Here is a 25,541-nt window from a genome sequence, read left to right as displayed (position 1 = left end):
AACACTAAAAAATAATAACTTTTAGCAACATTTTTTCCCATTTTCTAAAGACTTGGCATGTCATGAAATCATACGTGTCCCTTAAATTTTCTAAAAACCCCTAGATCATCAAACCCAACATTTGGCACCTAGATATATGTTGTATTAAAAAGATGATAGGTGTATCTCATGTATCCCTCAGCCTCTATGCGCCAACTTTGCACTAAGTTGATGTGCAATGGTCTGCTCTTGTGCCCATACTAATCACATAGGATAGTTTATGAGTTCACACAATAGCTTTGACCTTTCACATCTAATTCTCCCTATAAACTCAGCACAACAAAGGCAAAATCTTTAGTTCTTTTACTATGCCACCCAACTAGCTAGGAGGAAGCACCACTTATATGAAGAAAAGTTCACTACTCTCAATAGACTCCAAGAAGCATAATGCAACTCTAATGGCCACATTCCATTAAAGTAGCCTGAATTTGATAACAAGAATTATTAGAAACTTGTGGTCATCATTGTGATTTATGCTATGTAGTCATTGTATTCTTGCTTATGTAAAGTTGTGGTATGCAGTTCATGGTTGCATTGGATATCTTTCTACATGACTATACTATTTGTTTTGTTTTGCAAAAGTTGTGGTGTATAGTTCATGATTGCATTGTATATCTTTTATGCGACTATATTACTTTAAGAAGTGTGACAATTTTATTTCTTATGGGGCTTGCTAGTAAATTATTGTTAAGGTATAACACTAATGCATTGTTACAAGAGTGTGTAGATTGTCTTTATTCAAGGGATTACATTTTTGTGATAATTTGGTGTTAAGAGAATAGTTTCAAACTGAGTTTAGGTAGATGTTTAAGTATATAAGTGTCTAGTTGTGATTAGGAGTTTCTTGCATCTTTCAAAATAGTTTATGGTACAAAATTACCCATTCCTATGTCAACCATATTGACTAGTGTATTGACACCTAATTCTTTAGCCCATGGTCACATGAAAAGCTTACATGAAGCAACTAATAATATTAGACAAACTTAATTAAGGTATACAACTCAAGCTAACAAAATGAGAAAATCTATCTCATTCAAGGAAAATTATTTAGCTTGGCTCCAAACTAAGAAACAACGATTACAATTTATTGAACGATATCTAAAGATGAAATGACCCCCAAGATTCCCTTTATGTTCTTGCAAGGTAATTCCTCTCTAGTTCAAGTAGTTCAAGCCCTATATCTCTAATTCTTGTCTTGTCTTTGATCTAGTCTTACATCAAGGTCTTGTTTTGTGTCTATCTTGTATCAAAAAATAGATTGTTGTACTTCATTCTTTGTAACAAAGAAATAAGTTCTTCTTCTTCCTCAAGTTACTCTCTTATAAGTTGTGAGGCAATAATCCTTGTCCTTGCCAAGTTCTTGTTGCTCTCATAATAGTTTGGCAAGACTCTATACTTGATCTTGCCTAGTTGGGATGGATATAATGATGGGAAGTGACATCACCACTTTATAAAACACTTGAGACTAAATTCAAGAACTTCATGAGAGTGACGCACAATTGCAAGCAGAGAAACCCTAAACTCTAAGAACTTTGAGAGGTGAGTTTGCATTAAGTAGACCTTTTGATATCTTGTAGTTGCCCTCCTAGTTATAGAAAGGAACCAAAGGTTAGACTACCTAAAATTTACGATGGAACAATATCAAAGTTTAGAGGTTTTGGCAATGGGTGCAATTGCTCATCCACATGTGACTTAAACGATATCCTAATGATACTTCTCAAGTGGGGATCATTAGCATGCTCCTCTCAAGTACAACCCTATGTTGGTTTACACCGTTACTTGAGAATGAATCCCCTCTACTTTTATGACTTTAAAGCTTTTGTTTGATAATTCATAGCTACTTTGGAGACATTAATACAACTAGAATTTTCGAGACCAAAATAAGAAGTCTATGTGGGAGCTTTCACTTAACCGCCAAGACCCTCGGACCGCTTATTGTTTCAAGTGTTCCAAGCCGAGCACTAATGGCTACCTCTCACATAACCGACACGCCATCCATATCTACGAGTGTAGTGAGCTTACCTTTGTGCCGTTCGAGTTACCTCCTCTCCCGCACACTCCGGTAGCTCCATGATCCAAGTGCAAGCTTCAAGCAAGCTCCATCCTCAAGCTCCACGCTCCAAGTTCCATTGCCGCGAGCAAGACAAGAGAAGAGAAGAAGAGAGGAGAAGATGGAGAGCTTCTCCTCCTCAGTCCCTCACCCTCACACACTCACTCCCTCACACTCTCACACTCCCTCTCTCAAGCACAAGCTCAAGCAAGTAAGAAGAAGAGGAGGAGAGCTACTTTTGGCCACACACAAGAATGAGCTTCTCATTCACTTTTCAACTTTATATACAAAACCCTAAATCCCTTTTGGGCAGTCATCCCCTTTTCCTCTTTTTTACATGGCCGGCCGTAGCCTAGGCCCTTTTTCCCATTGTCCTTCTATCTTCCTAGCTTCCTTTCCACCACCCGTCTACATTTACAAATTGCACGGGTGAGAGCTCGGCGATCTTTTACAAGATTTCAAGGTGCACCTTTTAATTTTAAAATGCGCCTTTCTCCTTTTGCATTTGCCTTGGACTTTTAAGGTTGCCCTTGCGCTTTTGGCCTTTTCTCCTATTCTTTCTTCAGTCGGGCTACCTTTTTTCTGCCTTTGCCCTGCGTCTTTTTTATTTTCTTTTGCTTTCTTCGTGTTGGGGTTAACATTACCCGCCTCCTAGATGACTGCCAGTCCCATGGCACTCACCGTCGTAGGTAGCAGGTTGTAGCATGCACCGAAGACATGGATGACAAGGATGCCTATGGTTTCCGTGGAGGAGTGTTGGTGGTGGTGCGGAAGAAGATCCTGGGAGCCTGTTGGTGGCCAAAGTGTTGCTATTCTGTGTTGGGGATTGCATTGATGGCCGGCACAAGTGTTGGTTTGTTGGGGATTCTGCACATGATGATTCTTTGCGAGCTTGTCGGATGGTAAGGGATAAGCATTCAGAGTTGGGTGTTGATGAAGAGCGAATGACACTTTCGTTGGAGTCTTCAACACCTGCAATTGAAAACCTCTCATGTGGTCTCTCCCTAAGGGTAGTGCTAGTCTTCTCTATTGTGCAGAAGACATAGTGCAATTAGTTTGGGAGATAGGTCGAACTCTAAGCAAGCTGAGAGTATTGTCCTGCACTTGAGGACCCAAACTGTGTATATACTTCGGTGCAGATATTATGTAAGTGCTCGTGCATACTTAGATATTACATAGTTAGAAGACCGTGGGCTAGTTTCTCGTAACAATGTGTGGATGAAGCAAAGTTGTCCATATTGAGAAGAAGTACACGTGAAGGTATATGAGACATCCTTTGCATTGTGACTGCACGACGTAGCATAATTGAATACAGGGACACCGCACTTTCGGTAGTAGCTGGAAGCTATTGGACTTGCTTGATGAGGACGCTGTACTTTTCATGGCCAATCGTGCGATGCTTACCACCACTGATTACAATGGTACTAAGGCAGAGTGCAAGAGAGAATTGTGCAAGTGGGTCAGGGTGACAGGTCTAACCATAGGCGAGACAGGCTCCCTAGGTATGTCCTGCCCTTGATGTGCCCTGCACAATTGTGGGTGATGCTAAAGGGCTAGGGGACTAGGGACGGAGCTAGTCGACCAAGGTCACTGGATGTACCTAATTTGAGGACCCCTAGGTGTTGTGCTGTGATCGTGGGTGCTTTTTTTTTCTTTCTTTCTTTATTTCTTTCGGTCGTTCTTTTTGTTTCTTTTTCATGTGCTTTTTTCTCTTTCTTTCTTTTGTTCTGTTCTCTTTTTTTTTTTTTTTTTGGGAACTTGCCTGAGTACAACCATTACAATATGTTGAGGCTAGCACCCTTTCAATGGGTTGGAAAATGTCAAGCTTCGAAGGCTCAAGAAATGGATGTTACAGTGATGATTGTGCCCTAGCCTCATTGTTAGAGAAGCAGTTGTTGAGATGGGGAGATACACTTGAGATATTGCAAACCTCCTGGCGACACACACGATGTTGGTAGAATTGAGGTATTGACTATCGTGAGCCAACTATAGAGCTTGACCCAGAAAGAGAGCGTAGCCCATGAATATGCTTTGGGCTATGCCATGTGGGCGGTCTGCAAGGGTGATTTTTGCTGTCGGTAGCATGGTTTTGTCGTGGCTCTTTGTGGAGTCGATGGTCGTGCGGTGATCGGGCATTGAACACTTTCGCACAAAGACCTGTATCATCCTACATCCACTCGTCACTTCATGAGAGTACATGCATGGTATATTCCGCAACTATAATGAACCAGTGCAATGCAAGGAGACATCACTTATCTGAATTCTATGGTGTTGAGTTAGATATTTATCACCTGCGCTTGATTAGCTTTTTCTTTTGCTAAAGACGTGAAATACATTAAACGCATATATGAAAAGTTCGTACAATTGGGGAACATGTCAACACTTAAACATTTGAAGACAAAGAGTCTTGGCTAGGTAGCTCTTAATAAGCCTTTATACAACATGGGGCTACTCTATTTGTACGAGGCGGAGCGAGTCTGGGTGGTCGGGCAATTGGGGCTCTGCTGGTGCGGGGCTCCCATGGGGTTGGGCAGGGAACATGTCGGCTAGGACATGAATGGTGTAGTCTCAGGCAGCCACCATTTCCAAAATGCCTTTAAATAGTTCATTGAATTCTTCCTTGTCCCGAGCTGCCCTTGAGCATCTGGTGCCCGAGCGTACGTTGGGGGTTTGTGCCACTGATGTTGCCACATTGTGTGCGCCTCCTTGAGCATCCGCTCCCCTGGCCCGCGGCTTCTTCGGCCTTTGTCTGGGGCAGTGTCGCTTAGGGCCACGTTTCTTGGCGTACCTTTTAAGAGTGGGCAAGTAGCGCACCGGCGGAGGAGCGTGTGCTGCATGTTCCCGTCGGCTGCGGAGAGCGTCCTTGCAAGCTAGCTGCCCTTGGTTCTCCATGTTTTCCTCGCGGGGGGCCTGTAAGATGTGAATCAAGGATTAGGATTTGTCACATGATAAGACCATTCATATGTAAGGGATTATAGTGCAGGTTATCAAGCGCATAGGACGTGAAGGGGAGGGGTGGGGCATGGAGTGTTGTTGTAGAGGGATGGCCCCCGTGATGTATATTTAGCCTTCTGCCATTAGTAGATCTTGGTTCACGCCAAGTTACGTCGGCTAGCGATCATGGATTTAGGCAAGGCTCCTCCTCGGAAGGATAGACCGAAAAGGGAAGAAGGTGTATGGAAAGGGACTACACCCTGTCTACACCATCAGAGTTGTTGGTCAAGGCTTCTTATGGCGGCAATGTGGGTTGCGTGCCCTTCACTTGGAGGTGGGGATGGTCACACGGCTTTTAAATGCGTGATGAGAGGAGGACTTGAGAAGCTTAGCCTGTCAGACCCAACTCTTCTCCCTGCGCTTGACTATCATTGCTTGTGTGTGTTGATATTGTTTATACACGGCGACACAAAAATCAGTGTGTGTGTATGTGTGTGTGTGTGTGTGTGTGTGTGTGTGTGTGTGTGTGTGTGTGTGTGTGTGTGTGTGTGTGTATACGCATACATACATACATATACATATACATATACATATACATATACATATACATATACATATACATATACATATACATATACATATACGAATCCCTGTCACCTCACGAGGATAGAAACCAATTGTAGAACTCGGGATTGTACTGGAGCGTGGCACACGCATCTAGTATTCGTGGCAGCTTACTCAATACCGATAGATATTTTGCCACATCAAGTAGCATGGACCCTTGTCCGAGTCTACTGGCAATATGTAACTCTTCCTCAGTGAGAACCTTATCAAACAAAGCGTTCTCTTGGCTAGTTTTAGCTAAGCCCGTACCCTGAATGGCAGTCAGCACTCGAAGGGAAGTTGGTGCCACATAGGTTGGGTCTCTTTGGGATCGCCATTTGGCCAATCGCTCCTCAAAGACTGTCATGATCTAAGCTTCTATTTCGGCCATTGCAACGCGGTTTTCATACCAACACTGTTCGAATTGACTTCAGCCCTCTGATAGTCGCTTTAGTTGCTCTATCTCTAAGAGATTTGGTTGGCAAAGCACATCATTGAATGTGACAGTTAAGCACAGTTCGTCAGCTTTCTTGTCAGAGATGAGTCACATGCGTTCATACAGGAGCCTGTTATAGTGCTCGTCAATATGTTCTTGCTCTTCCCAGGATAAGGGAAATGGCAAGTACTCTTCAAGCTGCTCTTTAGGGAATGCGAACACTTTGAGCTTAGCATTTAACTCGGTTAAGCATTTTGTGACACTTTTATGTTCCTCGAGGGCTTGCTCGGTTGCTATCTCATGCAAGGTTCTAGGAGTTTGCCTAGGCTTTAACATAGCTGGGGGTTCTGGCCTATATGAGCAAGATTGGTCTACGCTAGGATTGGTCATGCCCTTGGGGTTTCCATGTTTCTCTTGAGGCTTCGTTATTGTGTCATGGTTCTCCTTGGGTGTGATTGGTGTGAATTCGTCACCCCGTCGTGACAATGTTGTATCCACTCTTGATTGGTCAATGTGAGTTCTATTGTCAGTGGATAGAGTGTTGCAAGCAACCATCCACTGATGGTAGCGACTGCTTTGCTTCTTCAGAGCATACGGATGTGTCTGAGGTTTCACCGCTATTAAGAGAGGCATTAATGGGTCCATTGGTGGATGGACTCGATGCTTTATTCGTCAGCTCTCTGACGCTCTTCGTCTCAATGTTCTTGGGGTCCACAACCACCTGCAACTGTTGTTGTTTTCGTTGTTTTCTCCTCTTTTTCTTGGTCAGCGCAAGTGCATCTAACGTCTCAGGACCCTGGGCTATATCGACCGTTGATGTGCTTGGTCAGGCCTCAGCATTTCCCTTCTCTAGAGGGTCCTCATGGGATCTAGTCGTGGCCTGCGGAATAGCCTTGCCAGGTTGCGTGGGTACAACTGTCTCCCTTTTGGGGGAGTCTAGCTCTTCAGCCGTTTCCCATGCGTTTAACTCTTCCAATCCAAGCTTTAGGCTCTTTGGAAGTGCTGGAGTTATTAATGAAGTTGGTTGCGACACCTCCTTCACAGGTAAACTACTAAGGACACGTTCCGCAAGGGGCATTGTCACGGCCAAGGGTTGTGACTGCTGTGTTCCCTAATTGGAAGTAGTAGCAGCTAATTTAGTGGGCTGGCTACCGTTGGTGGATTGCGGTGTCAAGTCCCTAGGGCGATCAGAAGTGGTCGCATCTCTTGTTGTCCTTTGAGCATTCATCTGTATAGATCAAGCATGAGTTGATCTGGTCACATTGGGTTGCACAGGTATATCCTTAGGCCGAGGGCTATGGCCAGTGTCATGTTTCCCCTCTTGGGTATTTGGAAGCTTTAATGGAGACATAGGTTGGGAGTGAGCAGCGGCCATCGACGATGGCTGTTGTGCTTCTTGTGTCAATTTGGAAAAAGAGGATGTAGGAGATCTAGGACTCTTAGGTGGACTTGGCACTGGCCGAATGATTTGCTCGAGGCTATTAGACGATTGTGCCATTTGCTTTGTTGAGTGATCAACCTTGCCCTGAGCAATGTTGTGCCTATGATGCCTATTATCCTCTTGGAAAATCAAAGGCTCTTTAGGCACTAATGGCTTTTGTGCACGCTCAATGGCTACATATGAAATCTACTTATTAAGCATGCTAGGCTGTGGCTCTTTCTTTTGAACACTCATGTCTGGTTTCTTGCCTCGAGACCTAGAGTTTCTCTTAGATTTCCTCCTGTGCTTCATTGCTTTTGATGCACTTTGACCTTCAGTTGATGGAGGCGGTTTAGCAGGGGATTTTGGTACCAAATCCATCGGTTACCTACGTAGTACCCTTGAGCACGTAACAACGCTTTGGATATTCATCGCAGCGTTGTGCTGACCCTCCATCGATGCTTGCGTTTATAAGGCTTGGGCTTCTTTTGGGGTCTTCTACGATATTTGTAAGTCCAAAGCCTGTCCTTGGCATTGTCTCTTGACCTTCTTGTTCCAGGTTTGGCCTCACTCACTGGTTCTCGTTTTTCGACCTGTGCTTGTATTAACTCTTCCAAACAAGTACTTGCTCTCATCAGCAGGCTTGACTGTTATGTCAGCACCCTGCTTGCCTTTCCCTCGAGGTTCGATGAGGTCACCCTTGCTAAAGGTCGTGACTATCCTCACACCCGGTAGTGCCAGGTTTATCCTCTGTGCTACATAATCAACCTCACATTTGGTCGCCCTTTTGAAGGGTCTTCCTAGGAGGGTTTCTTTCCCGCAGCTAGCACTATTTGGAGGAACATGAAATAGGATAGGAAAGCTTTCCGTTTCAATTATCGCAAGGATTTTGCACTTCCCTATGAGTGCTTGTGGGTGTCCCCCATAAGGGCTAAGAGTTGCACTAATCGGTGTGAGCTCTGGTTGGCCTAGTAGGGTCCATGATTCATAGGTCAAGATGATAAAATCTGCTCCTTCATCAATCAGAGCATCAATAGTATGCTCTCTTTTCGCGGTGAGTTTGACCCTAAGATAAGCAGGTAGTACTGTGTCTTCATCTTCTGGGTCTTGGCTTGTAAATTTAAGCCTTCTGATAGATGCCCTTGAGTCCCCAACTGCACGACCAGATGTGGATTCTCCACCAATGTCTTGGGTCGTCTGTGCAGTGTTGCTCAAGGTACATCTCTCGTCAAGAGTGTCATGTCTCATCATCTTGGCATTTGTAGCTTGCTGATGTTGCATTTTGCTCTGACCACTTTTCCGATTGGACAGGATGGTCCAAGTGGTCTGAGTCCGAGTGTCCGAGTGGTCCGATTTCCAAAATCAGACGGGTCGGTCCAAGTGGTCCGAGTCCGAGTGGTCCGAGTGTGGACTGGTCCGATTCTGGGTGGTCCGTGGTCCGATTGGACAGGATGGTTCGAGTGGTCCGAGTCCAAGTGGTCCGAGCATCTAATGTCCGATCCCGCCGACTCGAACGCACTTTCGAGCATGAAATCGTCAAAAATCTTAAGATATTGATTATTACAAGCTACAAGATTCAACATGAATGATGCTGGAGTGATGGGAAAGAGATCTATATATCTGGGATAGCCAATAAACTCCAAAATTCAAATCGGCAAACAAATCAAACCCTCATGCCCTGTTATGATAGTAGAAACCCTGATGCTTGTTTTTCTTCTTTTTCTTTGTTTGTTTTTTTTTTCCTACCCTAATGCATCCAAATCACAAAGTAAATACCTACACTACTCCATCTCACAACATAAATCTCAAAAAAAGCAAAAAACCTACTTGCCAAGGAGATCGAATACCATCTTCAACCCCCTCACTTCCTACTTATCTCAAGCACTGGTTCAGGGAGAACCCTACTTTAATGCTCAATTCGAAGCGCGCAAGCGCTCAAGGCTTGAATCCGTTGGTCTCGACAATGGAACCAAAATGTGGGAGCTTTCACTCAACCGCCAAGACCCTCGGACTGCTTATTGTTTCAAGCGTTCCAAGCCGAGCACTAATGGCTACCTCTCACATAACCAACGCGCCATCCATATCTATGGGTGTAGTAAGCTTACCTCCATACCGTTTGAGTTACCTCCTCTCCCGCACACTCCAGTAGCTCCACGATCCAAGTGTAAGCTTCAAGCAAGCTCCATCCTCAAGCTCCACGCTCCAAGCTCCATTGCCGCAAGCAAGACAAGAGAAGAGAAGAAGAGAGGAGAAGATGGAGAGCTTCTCCTCCTCAGTCCCTCACCCTCACACACTCACTCCCTCACACTCTCACACTCCCTCTCTCAAGCACAAGCTCAAGCAAGCAAGAAGAAGAAGAAGAAGAAGAAGAGGAGAGCTACTTTTGGCCACACACAAGAATGAGCTTCTCATTCACTTTTCAACTTTATATACAAAACCCTAAATCCCTTTTGGGGGGTCATTCCCTTTTCCTCTTTTTTACATGGCCAGTCATAGCCTAGGCCCTTTTTCCCATTGTTCTTCTATCTTCTTAGCTTCCTTTTCACCACCCGTCTCATTTACAAATTGCATGGGTGAGAGCTCGGCACTCTTTTACAAGATTTCAGGGTGCGCCTTTTTAATTTTAAAATGCGCCTTTCTCCTTTTGCATTTGCCTTGGACTTTTAAGGTTGCCCTTGCGCTTTTGCCCTTTTCTCCTATTCTTTCTTCAGTTGGGCTACCTTTTTTCCGCCTTTGCCCTGTGTCTTTTTTATTTCCTTTTGCTTTCTCTGTGTTCGGGTTAACAGTCTACCTCAAGGATCTAGATGCAATTGAATTTCGACAACTCACTTGTGATTTGACTTAGCACAATGATTATTTTATTAGCGGATTTCATTGGGGATTGAATGATTATATGAAAGATCTTTTGTTGTTGACAATACCAAAGGTTCACACATTAAGTCATTCCCTTTCTCAAGCAATAAAATGTGATAATCAAATATCTAAGAAATATCAAGAGAAGTACCTTAGAGCTTAGTTAAGTCTAGATGCCATGAAAACAATGACCTACCATGAGAGGGAAGAAACTAATATCAATCAATTGATTCGGCTCGAGTCAAACCTGTTGTTAACTCATGAAAAGCAAAAATGATACTCTTAAGGATTATGTTTGTATTATGGAGGACCTAAGTGTATTACTTAATGTTATCTTAACAAAAGGCTATACCCTCATTTTTGAGAATATGGATACTTAGCCATAGTAGGGACCAAGTGACGGGATGAAAATTAGGAACTCCTAGAAGGACTTTTGGACTCTAGAGCCTTTGCATGTTTCATGGATGAGAAGTTTGCTAGGTGGCATGATATCACAACCATGGAGAAATCTAGCCCAGTTCTTGCAAAATGGTCATCCTCTTACTTTAGGTAATGTCAGGTATGAAACTCATCCTATAAAAGCATCATTGAGAGACTTTGTAAAACAAATATGGAATTCAACATCACATATTGCCCAAGCAATCCAATCATCATCGGTCTACCTTGGCTCAATCTATATAATTCCAATATCAATTGGAGAACTTAAAAAATTAAACCAAGGCCTACACAATGTATTAAAAGAGAGAATGCAAACCAACTTACGTTTACGGCAAAGGTATTCATGAGAGTAGCCAAGAAAATTCCTAGTTTTCTAATATATGTTTTTCCTTCCAAATTTGTGAGATCAACAAAGTCATGCAAGCTCTTCCACTTTAATGTCATGATTATCAAGATGTGTTTGAAAAGAAGAAAGCATAAATGCTTTCCAAGCACTGACCTTATGGTTGTGCCCTTGAGTTGCAAGAGGGAGCTCAACGACCCTTTGGCCCAATCTATAAGGTATCTCAAAATGAATTGGTAGAACTATAAAAACATATTAATGAGAATCTAGCCAAGGGCTTCATATGCCAATTGAAGTCACCAGTGGGAGCTTCAATATTATTTGTCAGGAAGAAGGATGGCTCTCTTTGTGTGTGTCTTGGCTCTCTCAGGAAGAAGGATGGCTCTCTCTGTGTATGTCTTGACTACAAAGAACTCAATAAGATAACCATGAATAATTGTTATCCACTTCCCTTGATCCTAGAACTCTTGAGTGACTTAGAAGAGCAAAAATATTCACGAAGATTGATCTTTGTGGGGCTTATAATCTTGTCAAAATAAGGGAAGGTGACGAATGGAAGATGGCTTTTCACACACAAGGTATGGCCAATTTAAATATGTTTCCATGCCATTCAATCTCACAAATTCTCCACAAATCTTTCAACATCTAATGAATGATATCTTTTGTGAGAGTACCTAGATGACTTTGCGGTATTTTGGTCTTTTCTAAGAAAAAAAAATCATGAGCATCACATGGGATTACAATGCTTCTTGGGATTCACAAACTTTTATCGAATCTTCATTAAGGATTTTTCCAATATAAATATGCTACTACCATAACTAATAGGAAATTATAAATTGATGTGGAACTATGGTGAAGAGAAGGCTTTTCAAATACTTAAGCTAGCCTTCATTATAGCTCCCATATTGATACATGTAGGTCCATCCAAGCCTTTCTTCTTGGAGATTGATACATTGGATTTTGTTATTGATGCTATCCTTTTCCACACTAGTGATGATGGCCAAGTACATCATGTGGCTTTTCATTCTGAAAAATTCAGCAATATGAAATAAATTATGCAATTAATATTAAGGAAACTTTTGGCTACTATGAACTCTTTTGAAACATGGAGGCATCTTTTAGAGGGGACACCCCACAAAATCATAGTCTTTATAAGCCATAAAGATCTAGAGTACTTCATATGTCCTCGAGTCTTGAATTAATGGCAAGAAAGATGGAGCACCTTCCTTTCTAGATTTGATTTCATCATAATATATCGACTTGGCAATCAACAAGAAAACCGGATGCAGTGTCTTGAGGCTCTTACCTTGGATCTAAAAAAGTAGACACAATTCATGACCAAACATTATTCTATCTCTTAAAACTAGGACAATCTCAACTTTGTACATTAACAAATAAAGCTGAAGAAGATTTGGTCTTCTTTCTACAAGTCAAGAAATAACCTTCTAAGGTTTGGTTTTCCTGAAATATCAAGCAAAATGTTCAAGAAGGGTGTACAAATGTTGAAGGCTTCTAGGAAGTTGAATGCATGCTCTATAATAATCAAGGGCTACGGTATATATTGCTGGATCGCCTCACTTACATATGCTCTAAACAAGGAATGATATTCTAACTATAGGACTTTTTGGGGTCAATTAAACAATAGAGCTCATCTCTTGAAACTATTGGCAGCCTCAAATGTGGAGATTAGTAAAAAAAATTGTATGCACATGTGATAACATAACCAAAGTCCATCAATCATCCCTTGCCTATTCCTAATCAGCCTCGGTCATCTTTATCAATGGACTTCATCATCGATCTACCTTCCCCCAAGGGGTTCGATTCCATTCTTATGGTGGTTGATAAATTTATCCAAATGGTACACTTTATCCCATGGAGAAGACAATTACTAGCGAAGGCATGACCCAACTTTTCCTTGAACATATCTATTGTTGTCATGGGTTACCAAATGACATTGTTTTGGATCATGGATCATAGTTTGTATTAAGTCTTCAGAGAAGTCTTCTCAAGCTCCTGAGTTCAAGCCATGTATATCTAGTTCTTCTCTCATCTCATCTTATATTTGATCTAGTCTTGTATCAACATCTTATATTGTATCAATCTTGTATCAATAAATATATTATTGTGCTTTATCCTTTGTAATAAAGAAATAAGTTCTTCTTCTTCAAGTTATTTTCCATGGCACATTAAGAAGCTTGAATCGACCAAGAGAGGTTGCAAATAGCTTGTTGGCCATGAAAACCTGCAAGAAAACCCTCCTTATCACCAAGAATCCATGGTCTCAAAATACACAAGAGAGAAGAAGGCACACAAAAAAATTGTCCTTATCACCATCCTCACTCTCACTCTCTTTTTCCATGAGAGATAGGGCAAGAAAGCACAAGAGAGAAAGACCAATAGTTGTGCCAAAATATGAGAGAGAGAGAGAGAGAGAGAGAGAGAGAGAGAGAGAGAGAGAGAGATTGTAACCACCTCAACCTCCCACCTCCCCAAATCACCTGACAAGCCTCTTTCTTTTCCTTTCTTGATATTATACAATTGAATTTGCATACATGGACTAAGGTCTTGGAGACCCTTCAATTCTGACAATAGGACAAAAGGTGTTTGACCATCCCTTTTCCTTTCACATTTTGAACTATGAACCTTTGGACCCACATTGTTACATTACTTCATAAATGATTTTTGACAAGATGGTACAAAAGCAAAGTGTCAATTTGCAAAGGATGTTTCCATGTTGAGTATCTTTTGGTGCCTTTTATTTGCACATATTTCTTGGTTATTAATTTCCTTATAGGTTATGAGTAAATAATCCTTGGTTCTTGAAAAGATTTTATTGCCCTCATTAGAGACACTAAGATTTTAATTCTTGAAATCAATATTGATCGTTATAAAACCACTACCCACACTAGTCATTAGTACCATCGTTACTTGGTAAAATACACAAATCATTTGTTGAGAAATTCGAGTGGAGATGTCTAGGATCATTTAGTGATCTACCCTCTCTAGAAACTTTGCATTTGGTGCTAAGTCACGCTTTCCAACACCTAGTGACCATCCTCCAGAGCCAGTTGCTCACTGTCAGCAACCTTGTATTTGTTGTTTGGAGGTCATGGACACCTTGTTTCCATTTTGTGTTTTTAGCTAGGCAAGCCACCTTGCTACCCTGCAATATGCTATTATCTCTCCAATGGAGTGATGCCATGTCAACTTAGGCAGGTTTACTTTTAGAACTATTAGAATTTGCCAATTCTAGGCAATGCCCATGTAATTCATGTGAGTTGGACGCTTTAATAATAAGTGTCAATGTAGTGTCTATGTACCTAAACATCCCTTTCTCCAACATATGATGATCTAACCTCTACATACCAATCACAAGCATATTAAATTCTATATCAAATACAAAACTATTGCATGAGGTAGCATTTGTAATCCATGATCACATATTTTGCAAGTTATTGTGATGATTCGTTGCATAATGGTAGCACACTTATTCATTGCCTTTTGCATTGGGGCCTATCTCTTTGTTACTTCTTGGTTGATTTAGTGCAGATTTGTCACATGAGGCAGCACTAGCTTATGGTTGATCACCCATGTTGTTCATTCTTTTTGTCAACTAATGAGGAAAATTGCTTTTCTACCCCCAAGCAAGGTTATGGTTATTTATTCAGTTAACTCAAATAATTGATTTGATGATCATATTTTATATGGATTCTTATTTTTATTGTTCATTGCATGGTTGTGACTTATTGCACATGTGAACATGTAGCACTGCTTGCATCATGCTATGGTGGATAACATGAGATTTAATGTGTTTTGTGTTTTTGGTGGGCTAGTTATTAGATTGGAGAATAAAAAAACATTATAATTTTGTTATTCTATCAAGGCAACATTATATGGTCATGTTCTATTTAATGTCATTGGACTTTAACTCACTCTTAGAGTTACTACCATTTTTCTTCATTTTGTTGTAAACTTACGGTTTATATCTATGCTTGAAATGCATTTCTATACTATCTTTCTTTGTCTTGAAATGGGAAAAAAAGGGAATAGTTCTACATGCTATAGTCCCTCTAATAGAGATTTTCATAGAAATCTACAATTGTGTAACGTGTCCACCACTGGTATCATCCAGGACACGTCTTAGCAGTCCATCAGAAAGGATGTCTAGAAAGCTCCGCCCGGCACTCCCATGGAATGCTACGGGGTTTGCGATCTAGGGCTTTCCGCGTCTGCCACGTAGCGGAAGTATTTTGGCCATTCCCACTTAGGATCGACCGGAATTAGGATTTTCCTGATTGGTCATTTCCTAACAGCAACTAGCGTCGGACCCAAGAGAACTACTTTACGCAGAAACGCCAGGTCCGAAGCCGATTCACACTGCACTTGGTTCAAAGAGAATGGGAAACGAGAGGGATGCAAAGCTCAACCTCTCTACCATAAGGCATAGTCCCATTCCGTTCCCCTAAAACAGCATAAATCGGTTAAGACATAACTCTAGGTCAACGCTTTTGTTGTTCGTGTCCTTTGACGATCATCCCGCTGTTCTTCGAGATTTGAGAAAAGTTCCCGGCCAATCAGAACCACCCAACTGTAGGATGGACCCAAGGCCCATCCTTCGCGCTTTCCTCGGTTTGTTTTAGTTAGGTAATTATCTAACATGTTAGTTGGACATGTAACAATCAGCTTCTTTAATTAAACCGTTAAGCACTGGTTCCTTCACGTAATCTTATCATGTGACATAGAAAAACAATATCAAACAAGTTCTTTATTAACATATCATCATATTTATCTTTGAAATACAAGGAGTTTCGCTCATAGGCTTATCCATAATCCGCTCGAAGGCTATCCAGTAATCCACAGGGATCAGTATTCCAAGTTTTCACCCGTAGACTAGTACGCGGGCCTCGAGATCCAATCCCGAGTCATGTTAGCCTCTTGTGCAGGATGCAGAAGGCGAGGGATTTACGGCCAGAGCCCCCTGGCACCCAAGCGTCCTCCTGCTCCAAGTAGTGCTCAACAGAGCGACCTCTCGCGGCGGGTTCGGTCCACGTTCTCGGCGCGGTCAACAACCCCCTTGGTTAGGGTCAGGCAGGCAGTCGGAGGTAACTGAAGCTGCCTCTCCCTTTAGGCCTTCAACCTGAAGTATAGATATTCATTTAATTTGTAATTCATAAATCAAACAGTGCTCTAAAATCTCTAGTAAGCACAAACTTTTCCGTTAATCGATCATGTTGTTGGCAAATTGCTAAGGAAGGAGTCTTTCCTTTTGAATGCATCTAGCACTCGATCCGGGGTACCTTGCAACTTGGCAAGATCCTTTATATTCTGGGTTAGGGCATACCCTATTAACCCAACTTGGTCAACCCTAAAGCTCATTGGATACTTTAGTTTCCGGTTTTTTTAACCTTCCTTATTTAGAAGGATATCAAAGAATACATCCTTTTGCAAGATAACTTGCGTAAGGATCCACCATCCTTGTTGAGGGTATTTAACCTTTCTTCTTGTGAATCAATCACAAGACCATATGACTTCGTACTTGCTGCGCAAGTCCTGCATCGTAATATACGATGAAATAATCCGTTTCAGTTTCTTTAAGCTGACGTTTGTCAGACCTAGGGTCTCCTTTTATTATTTTCTTTAAGAACCCCAGGGACAAACCCTAGTTCTTTTACGTTTACGATTTATTGACCCTACAATCAGGGAAGGTGGGCAAGTATTTAAGGTATAAACGTTTCTTGGATTTTAAATCATTCCAATGCATATTTCGCAGCATAGGTATTTCTAAGTATATATTAATTTGGTTAACTTTTAGAAGGTAATATCGAGATCACCTTAGCACGATTTGTTATCTATGTGACAATTGATTTTTTTCACTCCTAAACTTTATTGCTTTGAGGTTAGGTAAATTCAATTAATCTTCCTTTTTTCATGCAAACAAAACTCATGCCAAATAAACAATCTCTTCCTTGCTAAGATATGCAGTTAGCAATGATAACTTCCTAGAGTTTAAGCAACGTAAGAAACCTTTCATGAATTTCACCTTCTATGATGATTTGTTGTAAAAAGAATAGGGGTTAATGGTGCAAGATGCAGTTTTTATACCTTCAAGATTTAACCGAAATATACTACTTTAGTGGGTAAATAATCTTGCTCATAATTCGTTTTAGTGTATAATGCTATTTGAAGGAAAACTATGTTTATACTTTATCCATTTTGCATGTTCAATTAAACTAAATTCCTTCATCGTAAATAACTAGGACAAAATATATCTTATCCCTAACAATTCATCTTGCATGATTGAATTAAAACCGATATAAAACCAACAAGGAAAAACCTGGTTTTGGGGTGACATATCCACATGGATACCGGGAGATGACCCTCCCGCAGCTACTCCTTGGACTTTCTTAGGCGGCATCGCAGTTGTAATCCTTCGAACGTGAAGGCAGCTTTACACTCATTTTCGAAATTCCACCGCCGCTTCAATACTCTTCTTCTCCCTTTCGAGGCAAGGAGCCGTTAAGGGATTGACCACGAGAAGGGAGTAATAAGACCTTTAAGGTCTTAGCTTCTTCGGGAGGGAAAGGTTTACAAAGCCTAAAAAGAAAAGGCCCTATAGGGATTTATACGCGGGGGAAAATGGTGTGTGTGAGTGTGGTTTCAAAAAACATATGAAGTCCTTGAAAGGGTATTAAAAAAAAGGGAATCTTGAAGGGCTTTTTGGACACACGGGGGGATAAGTTCCAACCCAAGGGGAAAGGGGAAGGGTGAAAGGGGGTAAAAAGCACAAGAAGGGGGTAATAAGTTAAACACGGGGGTTAAGGTGGATAAGAATTTTCAAGCCCTTAGTTCTTTGGGGGGTTCCATCCAAGGGAAGGGCTTAAGGGAGAAAGGCCTTAAGGCTTATAAAGCACGGAGGGGGGGTGAAACACGGGTTTTAAAAAAACACAAGAAGGGCTTATTAATTTAAGCATGGGGGGGAGAATTTGTGGTTTTTGAGGCCAAGGGGAGTGGGGGTTTAATGGCCCCACGGGAAGGGGTTAAGGGTTTAAGTTCCGGGGGGGGGGGGGGGGTGTGAAAGGAAAAAGGGGATAAAACCGGGAGGGGGGTGAAAAAGGTAATAAGGCTTTTCAAGCCTTAGTTCTTTTTTTTTTTGGGGGGGGGGGGGGGCTTAGGAAGCCCACCCTTGGAAGCTTCCAAGGAGCTTTCAAGAGCTTGTGGACACAGCCCACGTGGAAGAAGAATGAGGGCGACTTCGTGGTGATCTCGCGGCAAGTAGGGCGACTTCTCCCTGGGTCACGGTGTCCAATTGGCAGCGCCTCGACGGCTTTTATGGTAGCAAGTTGCAACCTTAGCCGTCCTCGCAACCTCCACTAATTTTCTTTGCTTCCTCCTCTCTGTCAGAATATTGACAGAATGACGGCTCTCCTATCCTCCCGAGTCCCAATCTCTCACCATTTTCAGCCCTCTTCTTTTTTCTGTCCTCAAGTTTTCTGACAGCCCCGATTTAAATGGGGGGGGGGGGTAGGATCCTCCCTCCCCACGCGTCGATGTGCATGGGCATGAAGCCAAGCAAGCTCCATCGAGGAGCTTGCTGGCTCTTCTATTCCCTTCCCCCCCTTCCAGCTCAACCGTCATCGCAGATAGGAGGATAAGGGAAAAAAAATTTCCCCTTTTACCTTAATTTGATATATTACAAATTGGAATTTGACTCTATAGTGAAATATGGGTTGAGCAATTTAATCTAGTCATATAAGATGTAGTTACACACACACACACACGCACACACACAAAATTTAAGTATTCAATTGCATCTTGATTAAACTTCTATCCATTTGGATTTAATTTTTTTTAGATGTAAATAACATAATAAATCTCAAACCTAGGATTCTTTGTGTGCATTTGGAACTAGAGATGCTCCATGAAAAATCATATTTCTAGTTCAAGGAAAGTGGATAGGCATCATAGGTATACTCTTCAATAAGAAATATGGGCACTCATTACAAATGATAATGTGCTTGGGTGATTAAAAAGAAAAAGGTCAAACTCAAGCATATGTTTTGTTGAAAATAGTGGCTAAAATGTGGAACTGAGAACCAATATTTAGGCCTTATTCATCGAGAATAACATGTCCGTGTTAGAGTTGTGCATGTCAATTTGCTTGATGAGGATGACAATAGAGAATTCACCATAAAATGTAGGCTATTTGAGTGTTGATGATGGCAGTCTCGAGGACATATGCAACACCTTCCATATTGATAAGAATATGATGCTATGTGATATAATGGGAAGGTTTAATATTAAAGCCTCACCCCCTTGTTACTTTACAATAGCACAATAATGAAGAAAGGGCTTACTTAAAAGGCCTCGTTTCCCCTTCCCCCCGGTTTCTAATAGCTAGTTGAGATGGTCCCTGCTTGGTGGCCAAGATAAAAATAGCCATGAAGAATCGCCAACCCCTTGTATTTGAACAAAATGAATAAATAAAAGACAATAGGTAGGTTCTCCTTGTATTTGAGAACTAGCAATTACACCAACTCGTGGGGTATTGTAGTGTATGGCGTCAAGTGAAGGGAACGATCGAATACAATGGATGAAGAGGGGAGGCAACTCTATACATCATGGGGTCTTGCAACCACCAATGTGCAGTCGTCGAGTCGATGCTCATGTAATGCTCTAGGCGTCTTCTTGCTATTGCTCCCATCCACCTCCATGAATGGTCGGGGTCTATTGATAGAGATTAGTAGATATTACGGTACTATATCACTTCTGCACACCAAAGAAGTAAGTAGTAGAAGAAGAAGAGGGGAAGGTCCAAACTCCTAATGCAAATATAATTATATCATATGAACCTTCATGAATTTATGTAATAGCCTGCTAGTAGGCTAATTCCTGCTGTGGAGATTGGGTAGTCAATTGGCTCTCCTAACTAAGGTTCCTACTGATTATGTGGTCAATTGCCTCTCCTCATTAAGGCCCCTCTTCTAACATTGCTACATGCTACACCATTGATATAAAAAAGACCTAATAAAGCCAATGGTATTGAGATCATTTGTGTTCTAGCCTCGATCTAGATGGCCAATTGGCTACTTGGATTCACATATTTTGTAGCTAGTGTAATTCAAATATCTCTTACCCATATCTTATGGCTATAAGTAATTCAAGTATCTTTTATTCATCTCCTATAGTATAAACTTGATGCTTCCTTGCCATTTGCTTTACTTTATTTAAAAATTGGTATGATACTGATAAATTAGTTTGATTTCCAAAGTTGGCATGTAGGTTTGAAAACCTGTAATGACTTGCTTATTATAGCGTTCCAATTTTGAAAATGTCAAATCAAAAACTTGGGTTAAGACTTTACATCCATAAGAGGCACAAAATGGTCATACCAAGTGGTGAAAACATAAAAGGCACTTTATTCCATCTTCAACTTGTGGAAATACATATGTACTCTTGATGGTTTTGCAAAATAGAGTGAAAGGTGGAAAACCATCAGAGGAATGCATGCTAATCTTTATATTGCTTAAAGATCAATAATTAAGGTCCATTCATGTTCCTATCTGGATGATAATGCAAGCTATAGAGTAAACCATCCAATGTAGTAGAATGATGTGCTTGTTGTCTATCTACTTATTACCACATGCAAATCCAAATCCTTTACTCTTTGATGCTAATGTCAATTAGTGAAAATACATCCTAATCCCTTTGTTTTGCACTAGAGTGCATTAGGATTAGAATAATTTGCAATTATATTTTTGTGTAATGAGAGATCCTATGCTTTGTACCATGTAAGTTGCTCATGTGTTGGCTACAGCCATAACCATCTTGCGCCACATGCACGCATGCACGCACACATGCACACACGCACCCACGCACCCGCACCCATGCACCCACGCACCCATGCCCCCACGCCCACGCGCCCACGTGCGCACGCACGCGTGCACGCGCACACACACACATTCATGACCTCCTCTACCCCTTTAACCTCTTTTACCCCTCTAGCTACATTGAGGCATCACCCCTCTCCCTGTGATAAAACCCTTTCTTATTCATCTTCATCTTACTTTCCTTCATGCGCCCTCTCCCTAGCCACCAACAATACCCCTAGACTTCAAAGGTTTGCAATGCCGTTAGCTATGACTTCCTCACACTCATGAGATTATTAACCATGGATGCGTGTTAAAATGAAGGAATTGATCATTGCACATCAACATGGCAACCCTTTCAATAGCACAACCAACACATAAAAAGAGCACCAATTTTTTGTATAAGGAAAACAACATAATAGCATCAACGTATAATTTCCATGTACATGGGCATTTGGCATTTTGTGTAGTTATAACATATATAACATATTAAAGTACTCATGTCACACTTAACCAATGATGTATGATGCAAGGATCTAAAAATAATTTCAACCTTAATGACTTTGCCAAATAAGGGACATGGTGTCTACTATGTCCTTCCTATTTGTTTGAACCAAAAATTGACGTCTTCTATACACACACATAGAGGCCATGTAAGAATGCCACATGTTGCCCAAATATAAACTCCATAGTTAAAAATTACAAATATAGGACATGGAGTTCAAAGGAAAATATCAAGTCTATGTGTGCGCGTCCATGTGCACATGCACATCAAATGTCATATGGAGACAACTATGCTTTCTCTTCTTTGCCGATCTTACACCATTAGAGCTACCTTGCTTGCTTCCATCCTACCTCTCTATAACATTATGAATCCCCTTCTCTTCTCCTCCTCTAGTTGCATCCCCTCAGCTCTATCCCTTGTCCCTCCTCTTCCTCCATTCCATTGGTATATCCTATGATGATATTCTTGGTACAACTACAAGAAACAAATACAAACTATACTCACAAACACCTTGGTAGTGTAGAGATCAAGGAAGGCTATGTGCCAAAGACTTTTGCAAGTTTGTCTCTAAGAATGGTGATTCTCTTGCATATGGTGTTTCTATTATGACAATCTATAGTAAGCAAAATGTTGACTTGCATAGCTAAAATGTCCATACCTATAAAAGCTTTAATTTACCTAAATAAGTTTTTCAAGTTCCTAGATTTTTAAAATAACAATAAACTCATTTCCTAGGCATGCCTTATTTGCATAAATTCCAAAATTTATGGTATCAACTAAAGTAATTTGACATTGTCTCTAAGGAATAAGTTATTTCGTAACTTTAACCTACAAACTTACTAATCCAAAATGGCAATTCAATCTTAGGAAATAATCTTAATAAAGAGGCAAAATCGTCCAATGATCAAAATTAATTATAAAATTCAAAATCAAAACTAAATGGGGGCCTTAATCACATTGTGGCAATTTTGGACCAATGTAATGTGAATAGGGCCCCATGGCAATGTTAGGGGCCCCTTATCACATAGTGCTAATCCTTGACTTAGCACAATACAACAAACACCCCCCCCCCCCCCCCCCCCCCCCCCAAAATAGTGTTGGCACTAGCATAACACTATTAAGGCCCTTGGCAATACTAGGACTCATATTGTGTTATGCTAGTCCTTACTCTTAGAGCACCATTTTTGTTGTTCCTCTACCTCTTTCCTTAGTTATTTCCCTAATGAAGTCATTATTTGTTGGTTCCTATAGACAAGTCATATAAAGTAGATGTAGCAATCTAGATATGTGGTAGTAACCATTAGCATTAGGTTGCCTTTAGAAGGTTACTAAACTCTTCCTCATCAAATCATTTTGAAATAGCTATATTTTGATTGCACATGCTTAGAGAGTGATAGTGCTACCAAGGGAATTCATGTCCCTAAAAGAAAACAAACCATGGTAGAATGCAACAAACACAAGTAAAACAGAGAGGACAAGAGGGAAAGAAAAAATCTCTTTTACAAAACTAATACAATAGATTTCTAAAGGCTCTAACCACCTATGTGATCCCACCAACTTCAATGGTGATCTAAATAGACACTAGATGGAGGACAATGAGTGTAGAAGATATGAGGGGGTCAACATCCATTTTGTGCAAGAGGGTAACATTGCCTATGTATATATGGTGCTACATTGCAATTGGTTATAGACTCATATGGGTAGTTCACCTTAACTCACCACCCCAAAGAGTCCGATTGATGCACTGGCCACCCCATAAAGTACATGCACCTGATAACTCATCACCTAGTTTATACCACTACCTTCATTAACTCTTTCCTACTAGACCCAATGGTCAAATCCCATACCAATTTTGTAGCAATTACTTTCCTATGTTCTAACTAATCAATTAAGTCCCAAGTCTAACTTTTGATGATTACTTGCCGTGCTCTAATTGCATGATAGCTTTCCCCTTTAAATTATTCATAGTTTCTTCCAAACATGTATGCTCCTTTGTTTGCATGATCTTAGCCAAAAGGGCCATATTGACAATGTGTTCAAAAGTCATTCTTTACTTTTCTATCCTCTTTGACCTATGAGATGGTCTAATCCTTGGTCTTGGATTCTAGCATTGTCCTTTTCTTATGTGGACCATCAACATAGTGCTTGTATCCAAATGCTCTAAAATGTGCAATGAAGGGCTTCCTATTAGAGTATGCCTCTTGAGGTGTTTTCTCTTTAGCATCTCAATGTGGCTCCAATTGAGGATATATATTAATGTGCTCATTGCTTTACCCCAAAACTTAGTTTGGTGATCCTTTCCTTTCAGTTTACATTGTGCCATTTCCAGGAAAGTTATTTTGCTCCACAATATTATTTTGCTAGTTACTTGCTAAAATGTATAAGTGGTTGTGAGTCAATACTTGGTGCCATTCTCCTTCAAGTAATCAATAAACTCATTGGAAGTGAATTCTTCTCTTCCATCCATATAGAATGGGTTCAAATAGTGGCATAGAATAGATACAATAAACTACAAAATAATAATATTCTCCTCTATAACTATAGAATTGATTCAAATAGTAATCTAACACATCTAAAAGCTTTAAATAGAAATCGGCACTTTTATTTTATCGCATCTAAAAGCTTCTTTAACTCTCCATTCAATGTAAAAAATGAAACAATACATGTTCCTTCAAGTGGGCATTTTACATTATTCCCAACTATCATAATGATGGGTTCTATTAGAAGCCTTAAAGAAGTGTACTCCTCTTTCTTTGCTAGCCATGTGAGGGGGAAGGGAAGCTCCACCATCTAGCACCCAATATTCATTTGCTTTTGAAGTCTAAGCTGAGTAACAAACCTTTTGCTATAAACATCCCCAACTCATGTTTGATAGCATTAATGGAGTCTTTGCCTTTGACAATACCTTGAACTTCCACAAGGTATAGTTTCTTTCATCAAGTTTGCATTTTATGTTGAAGATAGTGGATAGATTTGTGGGGTCTACATGGACATAGCCACATGGTTTCTTCCTTAGCTAGTACTACCACTGCCACTAGTTGACATCACTCCTCTCACCTTTTCTACTATATGAAGCCAATTTTTTACTTGTGCTAGCTTGTTACTCAAAGCACTTCGTGCTTTGACACCATGAAAGAAAGTGCAACATAGTGGAAGATAATAGTGAACATAAGTATAAGAGATAGAATAGGAATGAACACAAACAATTTTACTTTTACCAAACTTATACAAGTGATGTCTAAAGGCTCTATCCACTGTGCACTCCTGCAATGAGTATATACTATATGAGTGTTTAATAGATATGTTGCATCGGAGGATAGCCTTGTCTATGCCTATACAGTATTAGAGACCCACTACTCATAAATGTACATGTTTAGCACCTCATGTAATAAAAAGTCAAAATGAAATTTGAGATGCAATTACATGTTTACATGTAATGGATTATTAGTGTGCTTTGGAAGCAATCCCATGTACTTCCTTCACAATCCAAACTTTGACCAAGTAATTCCATGCATTTCTTTGATTTGCATGTAAAGATCGATGATATTTCCAAACCTCTTCATTGTAATAGAAGTCCACAAAGACATGCAATGGCATGAGATTGTGATCTTGACCTACCACATGAGGTTACAATAAATCTTTCATATGAAAGATTCTAGTTTTGGTATTGGCTATTTTCTACATTTTCTAGAGTAGGGAGTGGAAGTGGCTTTAAAGACCCATACTTTACAATGCTTCGGATACCATGCAGCTTTGCCATAAAAGAAAACCTCATGCTCAATCAAGGGCCTATTTAATCTAACCTTGTAAAGTTGTTTGCCAATAGAACCATGAATTGCAACAAAAAACCTAATTATCCTTTCAATGGATCACCAGTGTCCAATGTTTAAAGGATATATGTCTACAAACACGCAAAATACAACTTTAGCAAATGGCTCAAACATCTAGACGGAGAAATGACACGGTCCATTATGGTAGCTCTCTTTTGGTTGGTCTAAGAAATTTCTCTTTATAGAGAAAAATGGCCTACTTTTTAGTCCAAAACAAACTTGAT

This window comes from Lygodium microphyllum, chromosome 2, assembly GCF_053477565.2.
Source record: "Lygodium microphyllum isolate KBCC chromosome 2, Lygodium_microphyllum_v1.1.10, whole genome shotgun sequence".
Taxonomy (NCBI): domain Eukaryota; kingdom Viridiplantae; phylum Streptophyta; class Polypodiopsida; order Schizaeales; family Lygodiaceae; genus Lygodium; species Lygodium microphyllum.
This window is presented reverse-complemented; position numbering follows the sequence as displayed.